The sequence below is a fragment of the Salmo salar genome, chromosome 06 (genome assembly GCF_965601325.2).
Source record: "Salmo salar chromosome 06, fSalSal1, whole genome shotgun sequence".
NCBI classification, from domain to species: domain Eukaryota; kingdom Metazoa; phylum Chordata; class Actinopteri; order Salmoniformes; family Salmonidae; genus Salmo; species Salmo salar.
In genome coordinates, this window is record NC_138296.1 from 71376426 (window position 1) to 71399028 (window position 22603).

General features: G+C 42.3%; 1 long non-coding RNA gene across 2 annotated transcripts; it reads left to right on the plus strand.

Moving 5' to 3' along the window:
• The first annotated feature begins 139 nt into the window (after window positions 1–139).
• On the plus strand, window positions 140–4187 carry LOC106607952 (uncharacterized). 2 transcript variants are annotated; one of them, XR_006770306.2, is made up of 2 exons: window positions 140–996; window positions 3398–4187. It is a non-coding gene; the product is annotated as an uncharacterized LOC106607952 (long non-coding RNA). The 2 variants fall into 2 exon arrangements; XR_001329347.3 differs by lacking the exon at window positions 140–996 and adding an exon at window positions 1279–2241.
• Window positions 4188–22603: the final 18416 nt, after the last annotated feature.

A 22603-nucleotide genomic window follows, 5' to 3' on the forward strand; every position in this document is an offset into this window, starting at 1 on the left:
CTGACACATTAATAGGGGAGGATGTGCTCGTGGTAATGGCTGGAGTGGAATGGGTGTATTGGTATCAAATACATCAAACATATGGCTTCCATGTGTTTGATGAGATTCTATTGGTTCCATTCCAGTCGTTATTATGAGCCGTCCTCCCCTCAGCAGCCTCGTGGAACAGAGGTCAATGAAAGAGCCAAAGTTGGTCGTTGTCATTCATCATCATGACAGGACGGAAATGGTTTGTTTAAGATAGCCATAATAACAACAACTTTGCATATTGATATACCAACAGCTGAATGGTGAGTGCAAAAGTGAGGTAAAGCAGAGGAGTAGAAAGAGAACACACTGTGTGTTTGTGTTCATTCTATGTCTCTTCTCTTTATGTAATATGGAACTTCTTTCTCTTCTCTCCCTCCCTAGTGAGATGTGCCAGATTATCTCTGAGATTAGAGAGAGATGATAATCACTCCAGTGTGGGTTTCAAACAACAATGTGCAAATATGTATGTTAAACACGATTATAACAGTCTCCGCGACTGAACTTCACACCCCATTCTAGAGGTTTAGCCCTTTGTGGAGCAGCAAGCTTGTGGGCTCCACATACAATAGATGCGGTAAAGGAGTCAATGTGACGCAAAAACGGTCATACCAATCGGCATAGCGGGACAAGAAAGTAAGAAAAACAGTGACTATAAAATCTAGCCAGCACTACGGCATGTGTTGCTATGGTGATTTCAGTAAACAAACAGTGCAAATCAACATCCGGTAGAAAACCACACTATGGCAGACAGAAGAAATGTAAATATTTAAACCCTGGCTGCAAGTCCCGTCTACGGTGGCTGCTGATGGCATTCACAGCCAACCTTAACAGCATTTACAGTCGTTCTCTCCTTGAAAACAGTGACATCCGATTTGCCGTCTACCGTCTTCCTCGTGCCATCTAAACTCAGCCTAAGTCATTCCTGCTGTAAAGATGTTGATGTTGATTCCATCCTGGTCCGTGGATGTGAGTAAATGTTGTTGTTTAGTTTGTTTGAGGGAAATAAAGCATTCTAATAGGGACAATTAAGAAAAGTGCCTCCACTTTGACAGTGAAGATAACAAATGGTGTGAGGAGAATAAAATACAGAACAGTTTTGGACAGTTATTCAGGAAATTAGAAAAGGAGTATTTCTGAGTGAAAGTTTTGTGTAGAGGTTTAAAGGAAAAGGGAACAGACGTCTTAATAAAGTTCAAGAGGTTGAGGAAGTAATAAGTATGTTTTACAGGGGGGAGGGTGGGGGGGGAATGGGATAGATTGGAATGTAGAAAGAGCACTGGAGAGAGAAAGACAGAACAGGATTTTTGAAAGAGAAAGATATGGTGGCAATAAAAAGAAACGGGATAACCTAGTCAGTTGCACAACTGAACACATTCAACCTAAAATGGTCTTTTGGGTCATTCTACGAAAATGGTGGCTTTCCTGTCCCAGGCCCAACACTTAAAAGTGTGAGATAATGACACCAAAAATATACATTTTTTGTTTAAATTGAAGTGTTTTATTATTAATAAAACATATGTAAGACAGTTATATTGCAAAACATTTTTAAAATATATTTTTATCCCTCTTTAAATGTCATAATACAAAGGAAAGTATTGTAGCGACCCGCACAGACAGTTGTGGGTTATGTGTTAGGCTATTAGTGGGTTGTGTCGTACTTACCAGTGTTCGCGGGGTCATGCCAATCAACCTGCTATCTGCCAATCACGGGAATGCCTGGAATGTTCGGATACCGGGCAGCCTGGTGGTTGGTGGAGTGGCGTGAAGGGGGGTTGGGCAGGGGGATGGAGCGTTGGAAGTTAAGACCGGGTTTAGCCATTGTTCTCTCTCTTACGTCTGGGCTTCACAAGAGAAGGTCACGGTTCGTTTGTAGTGTACCTTTCATTTATTTGGCGTGGGCTACGGCCAAACAGTAGCCTGTGTTAAGTTGTGTTAATAAACCGTCCATTCGTTAACTCCATCCTCTGTCTGGACAATTGTTCCTTCACGATCTAGTCAGGTCATTACAGTATGTTATTTAGTGGACTACTTAAAAAACAAAAATATCAAATAAATATTACAAATAATTTACAAGTAATAGCTGACCCTTAATTTCATGTCACTGGTGTTAAAATGTATAAAAAACACCACTTTGAAAAAATGCAACATCCTTGCCAAGTTCTTCCTGGGTCACATGTTCATTGGAGATGGGACTGTTTTGAAAAGCACATGGTGAGTGTGCACTCTCTCTCTTAACAATTTGATGATTAACTTGGTAATTTCATGCAAGGACTTGTGTCACTGGTGTTGTACAGTTTACAGTAAGGGGAAAGGAAATTGTGTTACAATTATTGATAAAATTGCATGATTAAGTGATTTATTTACAATTTAAGATTTGTGGTTTGAGCTACCGGTAATTGGCTGCCATCTTAGATATGCCATCTTGTCTGCAGATTTGTCACTGTTGTTACTGTTCTTGCTGGTATCACCAGTGACATGATGATAACGCCAGTGACAATCAATAACACCACAAACTTTTTTCTCAACGGAATGTTTCATAAAACCCCCAATAATTATATAAAAAAAGACTATTAGCATTTTATTACTGTTTCAATATTGTAATCGCATAATATGGCTTTTCTTTTGATAGATATGGTGAAATTAGGTGCTGTTGAAAAGCAAAGACTCTACAGACAGCGCAGGCATGCTGACCCACACCGCAGAGCAGCCTACCTTAAACAAAAACACCAGACTTACTTTAAAGGATTTAGAGATTCAAAAAAGAAAGAGAGTGAAGGATCTCACAGAAAGGGAAATAAGACAGGGGCGAACTAAATTGCGGGTCAGACAGGCAAAACACAGATAGATTGAGAGCAGTAACGACAGTGTTGACCCCCCCATCCACTCCAGACAGTGAACCCAGTACGACAAGGTCAGAATTAAGACAGTGTGTCTATAGGAAGACATATGTACTCTGTATCTACAGAGTTACTTAAAGGGAAAGTTCATCCAAATTACATATTGGTTTCCTTACCATGTATGCAGTCTATGGACAAGGTATGACAGCAAGCCATGCTTTTGTTTACCTGGCCACTGTTTCAAATGCTAATTATTTTGCATTTGTGGCACAAAACCAAAGCATTGATTGCGATCATACCTTATCCATAGACTGCTTACACGGTAAGGAAACCAATATGTTATTTCGTAATTCAGATGAACTATCCCTTTAAGGATATATTTGTCACATGGCACAATAATTGATATATACTGTTTTAACAAGCTACGTAGTTTTGTGGATAGGTGTGACAGAGTAGCATTTCATATTTGTATTATGTTGCCTGCATCTTACACTGGAAATCGAATACAATTATATATTACATCTTCACAGACAACGAATCCAAGGGTGGAGATTGCGCAGGAGAGAAGCACAGATAGGCAGAAGAAAACGTCAGGTGTTGCAAGAGAAGATGGAGAAGTACAAAAGACTACACCACAGATACAAAAACATCACCGTTTGCAGGCTAAAAATCAAGACCTTGACAGTCCAAAAACGAAGACGAGAAGCACTCTACAAGGCTGCCCGGCCTCTCCATCAATTAGAACAACTCTAAACTTCCACTATGGTCTCTTGGGGGGGGGGGATCTAAGAGCAAAGTACAAAGCAGCCAAAGCCAAACAGGGGTTTGTAAATATACTGTCAGGAAAGCTGATAAAGAAATATACATTCAAAAAGTTATGTGAGCAGAGCATTGGTTTTTCATACAAAGCCTGGAAGCCATGAAACAGAGCTCGACAAACAAGCTTGTCTGAAATATACAAGAGAGCTGTACGACAGTTCTACCTAAGACATGATGTCAGCAGGCAAAACATTTTAGTCAATACACTTCATCTTTTGGTCTTAATCTTTGACCAACAACCGTCATTTCATTGTTCATATTAAATCACCCCATTTTATGAAATCTGAAATGATTTGTAATTAAAAATATTACTAATAAATGTATAAAATGTGTTTAATTAATCTTATGTTTGTCATTGGTTTCACATTGTGTCACTGGTGTTACATTGCGTCAATGGTATTACTGTATGGCAAATTGGTGTTGCCCAATTTAATTGAATATGGTTTTTGTATCTATAGTACCTAACTGTTGCTAGATTCATTAATAAACATTTTAAGAATATGATCGTTCAATTTTGATGTCTCAACCTCAATTATTTCTAATGTTTCAACAACAAAAAAACAATAGTATAAATGAAAAAATGTCAGACAATAGAACTTTACACAAGCATGTTTAAAGTCAATTATTACTAATCCAAACAATTTCTTAGTATTATCATTAACCTTTTCACCCTTTGATTATATATGCAAATTAAAGTCTAAAATTACATTCTAGAAAGCCTGAATTGTCATCTGAAATATAAGTAACACCAGTGACAAAAAGGCAGCACAAGCATTTTTTTATGTAATGTAGTAAAAATAAAAAACGATGTTAAGCTGTCATTTATGTTGATTTATAATGTTAAGCAGTTAACTATTATCTGACTATAAGTTTTGATAAAACAAAAAGAATACAAATTTGTAAAAGTTCGCTGTTCAAAAATCCACAATTTTCATAGAATGATCCTTTCGCGTTTAACCCAATCCCTCTGAATCAGAGGTGAGGGGAGGCTGCCTTAATCAAGGTCATTGGTGCCTGGGAAGCAGTTGTTTTTGGGCGTTAACTCCTCTTGGGGCTATGTGGGACGCTAGCGTGCCACCCGTGGTGCACCCTATCAACAGCAGGTGCATTTCAAGAGCGGCAAATTTGAAACCAAATAAATGTCAAAATTCAAATTTTTCAAACATACAACTATCTTACACCCTTTGAAAGATAAACATCTCCTTAATCTAACCACGTTGTCCGATTTCAAAAAGGTTTTACGGCGAAAGCATAAAGTTAGATTATGTTAGGAGAGTACATTGACAATAGCTGTGTGTAATGTTTTGTCAATTCAAAGACAGGCGTCACCAAAACCATAAAACCAGCTAAAATGATGCACTAACCTTTAACAATCTCCATCAGATGACACTCCTAGGACATTATGTTAGACAATAAATGCATTTTTAGTTCTATCAAGTTCATATTTATATCCAAAAACAGCGGTTTACTATGGCGTTGATGTTCAGGAAATCGTTTCCCTTCAATAACCGGCAGTCAAGTCAGCACCACAAATTAAATAATTAAAATTAGAAAACATTGGTAAAATATTATATTGTCATTTAAAGAATTATAGATTTACATCTCTTGAACGCAATCAACTTGCCAGATTTAAAAATAACCTTACTGGGAAATCACACTTTGCAATAATCTGAGCACTGCGCCCAGAAAAATACGCTTTGCTATACAGACAAACGGCCATGTTGGAGAGATCTAAAATCGAAAATACTATGTAAATAATCCATTACCTTTGATTCTCTTCATCAGATGTCACTTCCAGGAATCCCAGGTCCATAACGAATGTAGTTTTGTTCAAAAAAGCTCATCATTTATGTCCAAAAAGCTCCGTGTTCTTAGCACATGATCTAAGCCAGCCGGACTTCTCGTCATGAACGAGGGGAAAAAATATATTTACGTTCGTTCAAACATGTCAAACGTTGTATAGCATAAATCATTAGTGCCTTTTTTAACCAGAACATTAATAATATTCAAGGTGGACGAATGCATTCTCTTTCATAACGTATTGGAACGAGGGTACCCAACATGAACTCGCGCGCCAGAGTCTAATCGGCCATCACCGTTCCAAAGCTCTTGTTCGGTCAGATCTCACAGTAAAAGACTCAAAACACTTTGTAAAGGCTGGTGACATCTAGTGGAAGCAATAGGAAGTGCCAAAACATTAATCAACCCCTGTGTGTTTCAATGGCATAGGCTTAAAGGTAATTCAACACATCAGGTATCCACTTCCTGTCAGAAAATGTCTCAGGGTTTTGCCTGCCAAATGAGTTCTGTTATACTCACAGACACCATTCAAACAGTTTTAGAAACTTTAGGGTGTTTTCTATCCATATATAATAAGTATATGCATATTCTAGTTACTGGGTAGGATTAGTAACCAGATTAAATCGGGTACGTTTTTTTATCCAGCCGTGAAAATACTGCCCCCTAGCCCCAACAGGTTAATGGCAGAACAGCAGGTTTTTCCACCTTGCCAGCTCGGGGATTCGAAGCAGCCACCTTTCAGTTACTGGCCCACCGCTCTTAACCGCTAGGGTTTACTTTCCTACATTCCTTCTGGTGTCCCTGAGTGAAGCCCAAAGGGTGGTCTAAACATGAGTGGGTTTGCATGCACCTCCTTTAGGGAGCGTACACACCACACCGAATGTCGATCTGTTGTTCATCTGCCGTTCATTCGGCTCAGTTTGTTTTAGGGACCACCTGCCAGTGGACGTCTGACTGACAACATTTTTGCGTGATTCTACATGTAGAATCGGTTTGCTAGTATGGCTGGCACTCTGGCACTCTGTTCAGAGGTGCTAAGTACTCTTGGCCGGCAAATGCTAACTGTGTTTCCGTGCTTTTAGACTACTCAGGTCAATGAAAACATTCAGTCATAAAATCCACCAATGTGGTTAGATTCAGGTGCTGGTTTATTTTCTCAAAGAAGTCTTGCTGAAAGATCAGCTTATTGGGGGATGTGTGTTGATGCTATCTTGCTTACATGGGATGGAAGGCTCTCTTGCACGCCTCTTTCACTCTTTGTGCCGTAACTTCTCCAACCCACAGTTAAAACCAGAGGGCTAAAGTGCATTTCAATGTCTTTATTATGCATTGTTAGGCCCATCTAAGATTTGAACCATATGAAATCAGAACTTCGTACTCTCTCTCTAGACCAAGAGCTAATAATGTATCTGGGTGATTACTGCTAACAGCTGGCTGTAGGTTTAAGGTGAGGCAGCTGGTACTGTATATGATGAGAAAGGAAAATACACTGAGTGATTTGTAAATTGTAAAGCGGGTCAGTTTGAGTGAGTAAAACTGTGGTTGCTAGAATAAACATGTGCTTATTGATGGTATCTAAGATCCTAGTGTTGTTTACTGTCCAGGGAAAACACAACCCACTCAAACTCAGCTTTTTTATTTTCAAGAATAAAGGAGTGGGCACAGAAATCTGTTCACAGACCTTCACTCACTCACAAAAATATAAGTAACGTATACTCTGCACTTCAAGTATAATCGGCATTTCAAACACTCATGTTCTCCCACTAGGCCAAGAGATAATCATTTATCTGAGTGGCTACTGCTAACAGCTCGCTGTAGGTCTGAGGTGAGGCAGCTGTGGTAGCTAATGCACACCAGTGATAACTTCTTTACATGCAGCCTCAAGGCTCTTAAAACCTTTTACTACAGTGGGCTAAATCAGGGTCACACAGAGTGTTTCTTGGTAGTCTTAAACAAATCTACTTTGAAACAAAGGTATACACCTCACACACATGGTTATGGGCTTAAAAGAAAATAATACACCTGTACCATTTCAGATATAGAGTTGAAATGTATTCAGTTTTGAGTTTACATTGCAATATTACACTTTATATACACCACATAAGACTGAAATATAACAAAACTGTTTGACACAGAAACACCAGATTTTTGGCAGGTTTTTTAAATAATGTTTATTGATGATTCAATTATGAAAAATATTAATACCATTCTACCCATGAGGCCACAAGGTCATTTGACTGCAGGAAAAGGCAGTTGCCGTACCAGAAGTTCGTGATGGTCTTAAAGTCCCAATAAAAATGTCTTAAACCTCCTAAAATTGAAGTTGCGCTGTTGTGCCTTCTTCACCACGGTGTCGGTGTTGAGGGACAATTTCAAATCAAATCAAATCAAAGTTTATTTGTCACGTGTGCCAAATACAACAGGTGTAGTAGACCTTACAGTGAAATGCTTACATACAGGCTCTAACCAATAGTGCAAAAAAGGTATTAGGTGAACAATAGGTGAGTAAAGAAATAAAAACAACAGTAAAAAGACAGTGAAAAATAACAGTAGCGAGGCTATATACAGTAGCAAGGCTATAAAAGTAGCGAGGCTACACACAGACACCGGTTAGTTGGGCTGATTGAGGTGTATTTTTTATTATTATAATTTTTTTTCACCTTTATTTAACCAGGTAGGCTAGTTGAGAACAAGTTGTCATTTGCAACTGCGACATGGCCAAGATAAAGCAAAGCAGTTCGACACATACAACAACACAGAGTTACACATGGAATAAACAAACATACAGTCAATAATACAGTAGAAAAAAAAGTCTATAGACAGTATGTGCAAATGAGGTAGGATAAGGGAGGTAAGGCAATGGTTGCAAAGTAATTACAATATAGCAATTAAACAGTAGAATGGTAGATGTGCAGAAGATGAATGTGCAAGTAGAGATACTGGGGTGCAAAGGAGCAAGATAAATAAATAAATACAGTATGGGGATGAGGTAGTTGGATGGGCTATTTACAAATGACCTATGTACAGGTGCAGTGATCTGTGAGCTGCTCTGACAGCTGGTTCTTAAAGCTAGTGAGGGAGATATGAGTCTCCAGCCTCAGTATTTTTTGCAGTTTGTTCCAGTCATTGGCAGCAGTGAACTGGAAGGAAACTCGACCAAAGGAGGAATTGGCTTTGGGGGTGACCAGTGAGATATACCTGCTGGAGTGCGTGCTACGGGTGGGTGCTGCTATGGTGACCAGTGAGCTGAGATAAGGCGGGGCTTTACCTAGCAGAGACTTGTAGATGACCTGGAGCCAGTGGGTTTGGCGACGAGAGTGAAGCGAGGGCCAGCCAACGAGAGCGTACAGGTCGCAGTGGTGGGTAGTATATAGGGCTTTGGTGACAAAATGGATGGCACTGTGATAGACTGCATCCAATTAATTGAGTAGGGTATTGGAGGCTATTTTGTAAATTACATCGCCGAAGTCGAGGATCGGTAGGATGGTCAGTTTTACAAGGGTATGTTTGGCAGCATGAGTGAAGGATGCTTTGTTGTGAAATAGGAAGCCGATTCTAGATTTAATTTTGGATTGGAGATGCTTAATGTGAGTCTGGAAGGAGAGTTTACAGTCTAACCAGACACCTAGGAATTTGTAGTTGTCCACATATTCTAAGTCAGAACCGTCCAGAGTAGTGATGCTGGATGGGCGGGCAGGTGCGGGCAGCGATCGGTTAGTTTTACTTGCATTTAAGAGCAGTTAGAGGCCACGGAAGGAGAGTTGTATGGCATTGAAGCTCGTCTAGAGGTTAATTAACACAGTGTCCAAAGAAGGGCCAGAGGTATACAGAATGGTGTCGTCTGCGTAGAGGTGGATCAGAGAATCACCAGCAGCAAGAGCGACATCATTGATGTATACAGAGAAGAGAGTCAGCCCGAGAATTGAACCCTGTGGCACCCCCATAGAGACTGCCAGAGGTCCGGACAACAGGCCCTCCGATTTGACACACTGAACTCTATCAGAGAAGTAGTTGGTGAACCAGGCGAGGCAATCATTTGAGAAACCAAGGCTGTTGAGTGTGCAGATAAGAATGTGGTGATTGACAGAGTTGAAAGCCTTGGCCAGGTCGATGAATATGGCTGCACAGTAATGTCTCTTTTCAATGGCGGTTATGATATAGTTTAGGACCTTGAGCGTGGCTGAGGTGCACCCATGCCCAGCTCTGAAACCAGATTGCATAGCGGAGAAGGTATGTACAGTCGTGGACAAAAGTTTTGAGAATGACACAAATATTAATTTTCACAAAGTCTGCTGCCTCAGTTTGTATGATGGCAATTTGCATATACTCCAGAATGTTATGAAGAGTGATCAGATGAATTGCAATTAATTGCAAAGTCCCTTTATGCCATGCAAATGAACTGAATCCCCCAAAAACATTTCCACTGCATTTCAGCCCTGCCACAGCAGGCAGGTGTGAGTGCATCTGCACGCACAGGGATGCGAAGACATTTGGAGGATGGCCTGGTGTCAAGAAGGGCAGCAAAGAAGCCACTTCTCTCCAGGAAAAAAATCAGGGACAGACTGATATTCTGCAAAAGGCACAGGGATTGGACTGCTGAGGACTGGGGTAAAGTCATTTTCTCTGATGAATCCCCTTTCCGATTGTTTGGGGCATCCGGAAAAAAGCTTGTACGGAGAAGACAAGGTGAGCACTACCATCAGTCCTGTGTCATGCCAACAGTAAAGCATCCTGACACCATTCATGTGTGGGGTTGCTTTTCAGCCAAGGGAGTGGGCTCACTCACAATTTGCCTAAGAACACAGCTATGAATAAAGAATGGTACCAAAACATCCTCCAAGAGCAACTTCTCTCAACCATCCAGGAACAGTTTGGTGATGAACAATGCCTTTTCCAGCATGATGGAACACCTTGCCATAAGGCAAAAGTAATAACTAAGTGGCTCGGGGAACAAAACATTGATATTTTGGGTCCATGGCCAGGAAACTCCCCAGACCTTAATCCCATTGAGAACTTGTGGTCAATCCGCAAGAGGCGGGTGGACAAACAAAAACCCACAAATTCTGACAAACTCCAAGCATTGATTATGCAAGAATGGGCTGCCATCATTCAGGATGTGGCCAAGAAGTTAACCTGTTGGGGGTAGGGGGCAGTATTGACACGGCCAGATAAAAAACGTACCCGATTTAATCTGGTTACTACTCCTGCCCAGTAACTAGAATATGCATATAATTATTGTCTTTGGATAGAAAACACCCTAAAGTTTCTAAAACTGTTTGAATGGTGTCTGTGAGTATAACAGAACTCATATGGCAGGCAAAAACCTGAGAAGATTCCTTACAGGAAGTGCCCTCTCTGACAAGATCTTGTTCTTCTTGTCTCTGTTTATTGAAGCCTGAGGATCTTTGCTGTAACGTGACACTTCCTACGGCTCCCATAGGCTCTCAGAGCCCGGGAAAAAGCTGAATGATATCGAGGCAGCCACAGGCTGAAACACATTTGCGCGTTTGGCAAGTGGCCGATCAGAGGACAATGGGCTTAGGCGCGTGCACGAGTCGACCCCGTGCTTTATTTTCTTTCGTCTTTTTACCTAAACGCAGATTCCCGGTCGGAATATTATCGCTTTTTTACGAGAAAAATGGCATAAAAATTGATTTTAAACAGGGTTGACATGCTTCGAAGTACGGTAATGGAATATTTAGAATTTTTTTGTCACGAAATGCGCCGTGCTCGTCACCCTTCTTAACCCTTTAGGATAGTGTCTTGAACGCACGAACAAAACGCCGCTGTTTGGATATAACTATGGATTATTTGGGACCAAACCAACATTTGTTATTGAAGTAGAAGTCCTGGGAGTGCATTCTGACGAAGAACACCAAAGGTAATCAAACTTTTCTAATAGTAAATCTGACTTTGGTGAAGGCTAAACTTGCTGGGTGTCTAAATAGCTAGCCCTGTGATGCCGGGCTATCTACTTAGAATATTGCAAAATGTGCTTTCACCGAAAAGCTATTTTAAAATCGGACATATCGAGTGCATAGAGGAGTTCTGTATCTATAATTCTTAAAATAATTGTTATGCTTTTTGTGAACGTTTATCGTGAGTAATTTAGTAACTTTTTTGTAAATTCCCCTTTTAATGCTTTTGTTTTTACTTTATTTGTGTCTTATCCAAAATGCAAGCAGAACAAATAGCTACCGTGACCAACAGCTAGAAATGGGTCTTTACTGGTAAAGGTGTGAATTGTACAAAGACTAGCTAGAGAACTGTTAGACCTAAAATGTTCATCTGAACTTAATTAATGCTAATGTAAAAAGCTGGTTTTTGATATAAATATGAACTTGATTGAACAAAACATGCATGTATTGTATAACATAATGTCCTAGGGTTGTCATCTGATGAAGATCATCAAAGGTTAGTGCTGCATTTAGCTGTCTTCTGGGTTTTTGTGACATTATATGCTATCTTGAAAAATGGGTGTCTGATTATTTCTGGCTGGGTACTCTGCTGACATAATCTAATGTTTTGCTTTCGTTGTAAAGCCTTTTTGAAATCGGACAGTGTGGTTAGATTAACGAGAGTCTTGTCTTTAAAATGGTGTAGGAAGGAAGTCTCTAGATTTTGATCGCCTGAAGCAGAGTATATTGTGATAAATTGCAGGCCACACTACTTGCCTAGAAAGTTTTCAGCTAGAGGTCGACCGATTAATCGGAATGGACGATTAATTAGGGCTGATTTCAAGTTTTCATAACAATCGGTAATCGGTATTTTTGGCCACTGATTTGCCGATTTATTTTGTTATTTACTTTATTTTATTATTTTTGTAAAACAAAATGTACACCTTTATTTAACTAGGCAAGTCAGATTAAGAACACATTCTTATTTTCAATGATGGCATAGGAATGGGGGTTAACTGCCTTGTTCAGGGGGGATTCGGGGATTCGTTTTTGCAACCTTCTGGTTACTAGTCCAACGCTCTAACGACCTGCCTTACATTGCACTCCACGAGGAGCCTGCATGGCAGGCTGACTACCTGTTACGTGAGGGCAGCAAGAAGCCAAGGTAAGTTGCTAGCTAGCATTAAACTTATCTTATAAAAAACGATCAATCTTAACATAATTACTAGTTAACTACACATGGTTGATGATATTACTAGTTTATCTAACGTGTCCTGCGTTGCATATAATCGATGCGGTGCCTGTTAATTTCTCATCGAATCACAGCCTACTTCGACAAATGAGTGATGATTTAACAAGCGCATTTGCGAAAAAAGCACTGTCGTTGCACCAATGTACCTAACCATAAACATCAATGCCTTTCTTTAAATCAAATCACAAGTATATATTTTTAAACCTGTATATTTAGTTAATATTGCCTGCTAAAATGAAATTGTGTCACTGCTCTTGCGTTCATTGCCTGGCTCGTTAATTTGCCAGAATGTTACGTAATTATGACATACCATTGAAGGTTGTGCAATGTAACAGGAATATTTAGACTTAGGGATGCCACCCGTTAGATAAAATACGGACCGGTTCCGTATTTCACTGAAAGAAAAAAACGTTTTGTTTTTGAGATGATAGTTTCCGGATACGACCATATTAATGACCTAAGGCTCGTATTTCTGTGTGTTTATTATATTATAATTAAGTCTATGATTTGACAGAGCAGTCTGACTGAGCGGTGGTAGGCACCAGCACGCTCGTAAGCATTCATTCATACAGCACTTTCGTGCTATTTGCCAGCAGCTCTTCGCAATGCATTGTGCTGTTTATGACTTCAAGCCTGTCAACTCCCAAGATTAGGCTGGTGTAACCGATGTGAAATGGCTAGCTAGTTAACGGGTGCACGCTAATAGCGTTTCAAACGTCACTCGCTCTGAGACTTGGGAGTGGTTGTTCCCCTTGCTCTGCATGGGTAACGCTGCTTTGAGGGTGGCTGTTGTCGATGTGTTCCTGGTTCGAGCCCAGGTAGGAGCGAGGAGAGGGACGGAAGCTATACTGTTACACTGGCAATACTAAAGTGCCTATAAGAACATCTAATTGTCAAAGGTATATGAAATACAAATCGTATAGAGAGAAAAAGTCCTATAATTCCTATAACAACTACAACCTAAAACCTCTTACCTGGGGATATTGAAGACTCATGTTAAAAGGAACCACCAGCTTTCATATGTTCCCATGTTCTGAGCAAGGCACTTAAACGTTAGCTTTCTTACATGGCACATATTGCACGTTTACTTTCTTCTCCAACACTTTGTTTTTGCATTATTTAAACCAAATTGAACATGTTTCATTATTTATTTGAGGCTAAATTGATTTTATTGATGTATTATATTAAGTTAAAATAAGTGTTCATTCCGTATTGTTGTAATTGTCATTATTACCAATAAATAAACAAACAAAAAATCGTCCGATTAATCGGTATCTGCGGGTTTTGGGCCCCCAATAATCGGTATCGGCGTTGAAAAAAAAATCATAATCGGTCGACCTCTATTTTCAGCTATACTTTTCGTGGTTGTTTATTTACCACCACAGACAGATGCTGGCACTAAGGCCGCACTCGGTCAGCTGTATAAGGAAATAAGCAAACAGGAAACCACTCACCCAGAGGCGGCGCTCGTAGTGGCCAGAGACTTTAATGCAGGGAAACTTAAATCAGTTCTACCTCATTTCTATCAACATGTTAAATGTGCAACCAGAGGGAAAACAAATTCTAGATCACCTGTACTCCACACACAGAGACGCGTACAAAGCTCTCCCTCGCCCTCCATTTGGTAAATCCAACCACAACTCTATCCTCCTGATTCCTGCTTACAAGCAAAAATTAAAGCAGGAAGCACCAGTGACTCGGTCTATAAAAAAGTGGTCAGATGAAGCAGATGCTAAACTACAGGACTGTATTGCTATCACAGACCGTAACATGTTCCAGGATTCTTCCGATGGCATTGAGGAGTACACCACATCAGTCACTGGCTTTATCAATAAGTGCATCGAGTACGCAAAGGTTCACATTCCAACAGGACAATGACCCAAAGCACACAGCCAAGACAACTCAGAAGTGGCTTCGGGACAAGTCTCTGAATGACCTTGAGTGGCCCAGCCAGAGCCCGGACTTGAACCCGATCGAACATCTCTGGATAGAGCTGAAAATAACTGTGCAGCGACGCTCAACATCCAACCTGACAGAGCTTGAGAAGATCTGCAGAGAAGAATGAGAGAAACTCCCCAAGTACAGGTGTGCCAAGCTTGTAACGTCATACCCAAGAAGCCTCGAGGCTGTAATCACTGCCAAAGATGCTCCAATAAAGTTCTGAGTATAGGGTCTGAATACTTATGTAAATGTGATATTTCAGTTTTTTATTTTGAATAAATTAGCTAAAATTTCTAAAAATCTGTTTTTGCTTTGTCATTATGGGGTATTGTGTGTAGATTGATGAGGGGGAAAATCTATTCAATCCAATTTAGAATATGACTGTAACGTAACACAATGTGGAAAAAGTCAAGGGGTCTGAATACTTTCCGTATGCACTGTACGTCGTGACTATCCCCAGAGGTGACCCGGAACATTTCACAGTCTGCGTAATCAAAACAATCCTGAAGCATAGATTCCAATTGGTCAGACCAACATTGAAGAGTCCCTCTTCGGGCTCCCGAGTGGCACAGCGGTCTAAGGCACTGCATCTCAATGCAAGAGGCGTCACTACAGTACCTGGTTCATCACATCCGGCCGTGATTGGGAGTCCCATAGGGCCGTGCACAATTGGCCCTGCGTTGTCTGGGTTTGGACGGAGTAGGCCATCATTGTAAAAAATTATTTGTTCTTAACCGACTTGCCTATTTTAAAGGTTAAATTAAAAAAATCCACGGGTGCCTATAGTTTAAGTTTCTGCAAATAGGCGGGGAGGGGCAGGATGGAGGCGTGATCGGATTTACCCATCCCGGAAGGGAGAGTAATAATGGTCAAGCGTGTTCTCTCTGTGTGTAACGCAGGAGATGTGTTGGTAGAATTCCGGGAGCGTTTTCCTCAGATTGCCTTTATTAAAGTCCACAGCTACAATAAATGCAGCCTCAGGATATGCAGTTTCCAGTTTGCACAGTCCAGTTTAGTTCCTTGACAGCCTTTGCGATGTCGGCTTGGGGGGGGAATATACACGGCAGTGACAATAACCGCAGGTAATGCGGTCGGCATTTGATGGTGAGCTATTCCAGATCGGGAGAACAAAAGGACTTGAGTACCTGTACATTACCACAATCACACCATATTGCTAACCATGAGACATTCCACTCCACCTTTGTTTTTCCTGGAGAGTTCTTTCTTCCTGTCCGTGCAATATATGGATAACCGTGCTGGCTGTATACCCGGAGAGAGTCATGATTGCGTAAAAAATAGTATTTTACAGTCACTTATGTCTCTCTGAAAGGAGATCCTCGCCCTGAGCTCGTCTACTTGTCCAGGGACTGTTGTCCAGGGACTATACGTTAGCAGGTAATATACTCTGAAGCGGTGAATGGTTTGCTTGCCGCCTAAGCCTGGCTAGAACCCCACCTCTCCTCCGGCGTTGACGTTTTGGTGTAGCACCCGGGATGAATGGGGCTGCCTCGGGACGTCTAAACAAAGGAGTCCAAATGTTATTTTTGGATGTAGGAATAATACTAGAAACAAATAATGTAAGAAATAACGCCAAAAAAAGCTAAATATTGCCAAGTTGGCTTGGAGCAAGAAACAGGGCGACCGTGTCTGTCGGTGCCATCTTGTTATCTTGTTAACGAACACATTGAGAGAGGGAATGTTCTGAGTTGGGTTTGTTTGATTTGTGGTGTAATATTCTTCATGTTGGAGGTTTAGGAATTTGGAGTCACCCTTGCTGATTGCGATTGGCTCTCTCAAGCAAAACAGGGATAATGCAGTAAATGCAAAACTCACACTTATCACACAATTCCACTTTCATTATTTACAGTGTTTTTGATATTAGAGTCCTATGATAAATGTAAGAAAGCATTCTCTGACTACATAATTAATTTTTCTGAATTAATTGTGTACAGATGTCCAGAAGCGAGAGCAGTTTACATGTTCAAAGGGCCAATGAGATAGAGCTAGACTAGCTTTTCCCAAAATCGGTCCTCGGGATCCCAAGGGTTGCACGTTTTGGTTTTTGCCTTAACACTGCACAGCTGATTCAAATTTGTTATAGATGTGTTTGATTTGGAGTCTTTCCAGTTGGAGGAATGGCCATATTTATTAGATTAGAATGTGTGCCTGTGTGAGTGTGTTAGTTTGAGCATTATGCATTATGAGTGCACCCCTGATGGATTGGGACTTCACACAGATCTTTCAACTCCTGTCAATATCTACTGTAAAACCAGTGGACATTATTATTGTTCCACTAATTCATTGTCTCATGAATCCACCATGGTCTTTGGAAGCCTTCTTTTGAACTCTCTTCAACACCACCTAAAAGTCATTCATCTGTTTAGCTATGTGATAGTAGGTGATGAACTGTGTATTAAACAGTCATAAAATATGTTCTGCTTAAAATTATTATTCTGTGTGGAGGATATATTTGTTTTAGTACTCTGGGGTATTATTCATTTTCTATAGGACTGCTGTTTTCCAGGGTATCTCCTCTAAGGAATTCTAGTTGTTCTAGATGTTCAGAGTAAAGTACCTCTCTCCTCTCATATGTTGGTCATTAGCACTTCTCAGTCTTCACGCATAGTGTATCACTCCTCACAGCTCAGAGGATCACTGTGGCTTCTGCACATCGCTCAAAAGAAAACTAGTGTTAGAAGCACAGGGCTTTGTGTTTTTCTGTCTCTATTTCTCCTCAAATGATTACTGCACTACTGATATTGGCACAAAGTTATGTCTCTGACTATGTTCTCCTCTCGGTCTCTCCCTTTCTTTGTCTTTTGCTGTCTCTCTCTGTCTCCCATTTCTCACCATCCTTCACCTTTACCCCTCCTCTGGACAGCAAACTGGGTGAGAGAGAGAGTCAGCTCATAACCCTGTGCTCCCTCTGTCTAGACACACACACCACTATTATTAAAACGAATACAACAAGGGTCACAATGAAGAATATTGTGTGTGTGTGTGTGTGTGTGTGTGTGTGTGTGTGTGTGTGTGTGTGTGTGTGTGTGTGTGTGTGTGTGTGTGTGTGTGTGTGTGTGTGGACATGAGTCAGTGTTTCCCCTAGCTGGCCCTTTAGGCTATGCCTGGGTTTTCTCTGGCTCAATTTCAGTCAATGAAAGCAGCCAGTTCTCAGACAAGGATGACTTCCCCTCTATTCTCAGTCTGTACTCCAGTCAATAGGCTTGGATACAATTTCCTGCATTTATAGATTTTTCTTTTGTCCATCAGCAAAGGTTATTTTTACCCAATACAGACTGAAGTTCAGCCTGTCAAACCCTTATACTTTATTGGTGACGGGGCGGGGTCGATACAGTTAGATATCGGGATATACATTTTTACGATATTTTATATCGCTTTGACAATAACTCAATATTATTTTTGCGCTAGTTGGCTGTACCTTCACAGCATGTTCTCCATATAAAAAATATCACAATATATATAAGACCGTGAGAATTGCAATACATATGGAACCGTGAGAATCGTAATACATATAGAACCGTGAGAATCGTAATACATATAGAACCGTGATAATCACAATATAATATAGAACCGTGAGAATCGCAATACATATAGATCCGTGAGAATCGTAATACATATACAACCGTGAGAATCGTAATACATATAGAGCCGTGAGAATCGTAATACATATAGAACCGTGAGAATCGCAATACATATAGAACCGTGAGAATCGCAATACATATAGAACCGTGAGAATCGCAATACATATAGAACCGTGAGAATCGCAATACATATAGAACCGTGAGAATCGCAATACATATAGAACCATGAGAATCACAATATAATATAGAACCGTGAGAATCGTAATACATATAGAACCGTGACAATCGCAATACATATAGAACCATGAGAATCGTAATACATATCATATTTGTCACGACACCTACGTAAGGTGGCACCCCTCCTCGCCCGGGCGGCGCTCGGCGGTCGTCGTCGCCGGCCTACTAGCTGCCACCGATCCTCTGTTTTCATGTTCTGTTAGTTAGGTCTAGGATAGGCACGCACCTGTTTTGTATTAATTGTTAGTAGGGGGGGGGGGTATTTAGGCTAGCTAGGTAGGTTTGTGTTTTGTGCGGGATTGTTTTTGTCAGGGCTCTTGTTTTGGAAGTGAGTGTCGGTGTTTTCCTCTGCCCGTGTTTTACGCAGAGTTTATATTGGGCTGCGTCCCTGCGTTATGTTTGGAGAGGGTGGTGCGTTTTATTATTATGCCCTGCCCGACCGTGCTTGTGTTTTTTTTCGTGTGGATATATTAAAGTATTATTCACAGAATCATCTGTCTCCTGCGCTTGACTCTACCTCTCCTGCTTCCTTGAGCCACACCTTGTGACAGAATCCCGCACCAAAGAAAATGGAGTCAGCAGGAGCTTCAGCGCCAGCCCCGTCCATGGAAGAGAGGGTCGCTCAACACTCCACCCTCCTCCACCGTCTGGGTACCGCCATGGACCAGGTGCTGGCGCGCCTGGAGAGATGGGACCGAAGCGCTTCTGGCCCCACTGACCAGGCGGTTCAACAGCCGGCACCCCAACCAGCACCCACAGCACCCAGTGCCAGCGGGGTTAAACTCGCCCCCCCCAGGAGTACGATGGCACGGCCGCTGGGTGTAAGGGGTTCCTACTCCAGCTGGAGTTATACCTGGCGACCGTCCGTCCTCCTCCCTCGGGGGAGGAGAGTGTCAGCGTCCTTGTCTCGTGTCTCACGGGTAGAGCCCTGGTATGGGCCAACGCCATTTGGGACAGTCCGGACTCAGCCAGGGACAACTACCCGGGCAGTGTTCGATCATCCCCCAGAGGGGAGAGCGGCGGGGGTGCGGCTATTCCACCTGAGACAGGAGACGAGGAGCGCGCAGGACTTTGCTCTTGAGTTCCGGACCTTGGCCGCTGGAGCGGGGTGGAATGAGAGGGCCCTTATAGATCACTACCAGTGTAGTTTGAGGGAGGACGTCCACCGGGAGTTAGCCTGTAGGGACACGACCATCACCCTGGACCAGCTGATTGACCTGTCTATCCGTTTGGACAATCTGCTGGCCGCCTGCGGGCGTCCGAACCGGGCCCTGCTCATTCCACCTCCCAGCCCTCCTGCTCCCACGCCTATGGAGATAGGGGGGGCTGCAGCCAGGAACACCGGAGGTGGAGCCCTCTCCTGTACCTCCAGCCTCACCCACACCCCCCTGTCAGTCACATGTATGCGTTAGTGTCTTTTCCCGCTTTTTCCCCTCACTCCCGGCTTAAGGCGTTAGTCGATTCAGGCGCGGTAGGGAGTTTTATGGACCGTGGGGTCGCCGCTAAGTTAGGGATTCCCTTGGTCCAGTCGACCAGTAGGGTCAGGGCTGGTCAGGGAGGTCACCGTGCCACTGGTCATGGTAATGCCGGGGGGTCATGAGGAGAGTATCAGTCTCTTCCTCATTGATTCCCCGGCGTCTCCGGTGGTACTAGGGATACCCTGGCTAGCCACTCATAACCCTAATATTTCATGGAGACAGAGGGCTCTTAAGTGTTGGTCAAAGGAGTGCTTGGGCAGATGCATAGGGGTTTCCGTCGGTGCGACTACGGTGGAGAGTCCAGACCAAGTCTCTACCGTGCACATTCTCTCAGAGTATGCCGATTTGGCTATCGCATTCAGTAAAACGAAGGTGACCCAATTACCACCTCATCGACGAGGAGACTGTGCGATAAACCTCCAGGTAGGCGCTGCACTTCCCCGTAGTCACGTGTATCCCCTGTCTCAGGAGGAGACAGTGGCTATGGAGACATACGTCACTGAATCCTTGAGGCAGGGATACATTCGGCCATCTAACTCACCCGTCTCCTCGAGCTTCTTTTTTTGTGAAGAAGAAGGAGGGGGGTCTGCGCCCGTGCATTGACTATAGAGGTCTAAATGCTATTACGGTGGGTTTCAGTTACCCGCTACCTCTCATCGCCTTGGCAGTAGAGTCATTTCACGGGGCGCGCTTCTTCACGAAATTAGATCTCAGGAGTGCATACAATCTGGTGCGTATCCGAGGGGGGGACGAGTGGAAAACTGCATTTAGTACCACATCTGGCCATTATGAGTAACTCGTCATGCCGTATGGGTTAACCTGTTAGGGCTAGGGGGCAGTATTGACACGGCCGGATAAAAAACGTACCCGATTTAATCTGGTTACTACTCCTGCCCAGTAACTAGAATATGCATATAATTATTGGCTTTGGATAGAAAACACCCTAAAGTTTCTAAAACTGTTTGAATGGTGTCTGTGAGTATAACAGAACTCATATGGCAGGCCAAAACCTGAGAAGATTCCATGCAGGAAGAGGCCTGTCTGGCAAATTGTGTTTCATCTTGGCTCTTTTTATTGAAGACTGAGGATCTTTGCAATAACGTGACACTTCCTACGGCTCCCATAGGCTCTCAGAGCCCGGGAAAAAGCTGAACGATATCGAGGCTGGCTCTGGCTGAAACACTTTATCGCTTTTGGCAAGTGGCCGATCAGAGTACTATGGGCTTAGGCGCGTGCCCGAGTCGACCGAATGCTTTATTTTCTTTCGTCTGTTTACCTAAACGCAGATTCCCGGTCGGAATATTATCGCTTTTTTATGAGAAAAATGGCATAAAATTGATTTTAAACAGCGGTTGACATGCTTTGAAGTACGGTAATGGAATATTTAGATTTTTTTTGTCACGAATTGCGCCATGCTCGTCACCCTTATTTACCCTTTCGGATAGTGTCTTGAACGCACGAACAAAACGCCGCTGTTTGGATATAACTATGGATTATTTTGAACCAAACCAACATTTGTTATTGAAGTAGAAGTCCTGGGAGTGCATTCTGACGAAGACAGCAAAGGTAATAACATTTTTCTTATAGTAAATCTGACTAAACTTGCTGGATGTCTAAATAGCTAGCCCTGTGATGCCGGACTATCTACTGAGAATATTGCAAAATGTGCTTTCACCGAAAAGCTATTTTAAAATCGGACATATCGAGTGCATAGAGGAGTTCTGTATCTATAATTCTTAAAATAATTGTTATGCTTTTTGTGAACGTTTATCGTGAGTAATTTAGTAAATTCACCGGCAGTGTTCGGTGGGAATGCTAGTCACATGCTAGTCACATGCTAATGTAAAAAGCTGGTTTTTGATATAAATATGAACTTGATTGAACAAAACATGCATGTATTGTATAACATAATGTCCTAGGGTTGTCATCTGATGAAGATCATCAAAGGTTAGTGCTGCATTTAGCTGTGGTTTGGGTTTATGTGACATTATATGCTAGCTTGAAAAATGGGTGTCTGATTATATCTGGCTGGGTACTCTGCTGACATAATCTAATGTTTTGCTTTCGTTGTAAAGCCTTTTTGAAATCTGACAGTGTGGTTAGATTAACGAGAGTCTTGTCTTTAAAATGGTGTAAAATAGTCATATGTTTGAAAAATTGAAGTTTTTGCATTTTTAAGGTTTTTGAATAACGCGCCACGGGATTACACTGGCTGTTACGTAGGTGGGACGATTTGGTGCCACCTACCCTAGAGAGGTTAAAGAATGCTCCCGCCGTCTTCCAATCCTTTGTGGACGAGATTCTCCAGGACCTGCTCGGTCAGGGTGTGGTGGTGTACATCGATGATATTCTGATCTTCTCCGCTACACGCGCCGAGCATGTGTCTCTGGTGGGTAAAGTGCTTGGGTGACTGGTGGAGCATGACCTATACGTCAAGGCTGAGAAATGTGAGTTCTCCAAGCCAGCCGTCCCTTTCCTGGGATATCGCATTTCCACATCCGGGGTGGTGATGGAATGTGAACGCATTTCGGCCATGCGTAATTAGCCGACTCCCACCACGGTGAAGGAGGTGCAGCGGTTCTTGGGGTTTGCCAATTACTATTGGAGGTTTATCCGGGGCTTTGGGCAGGTGGCGGCTCCCATCACCTCACTGATGAAGGGGGGCCCGGTGCGGCTGCAGTGGTCGGCGGAGGCAGACAGGGTCTTTAGTCGT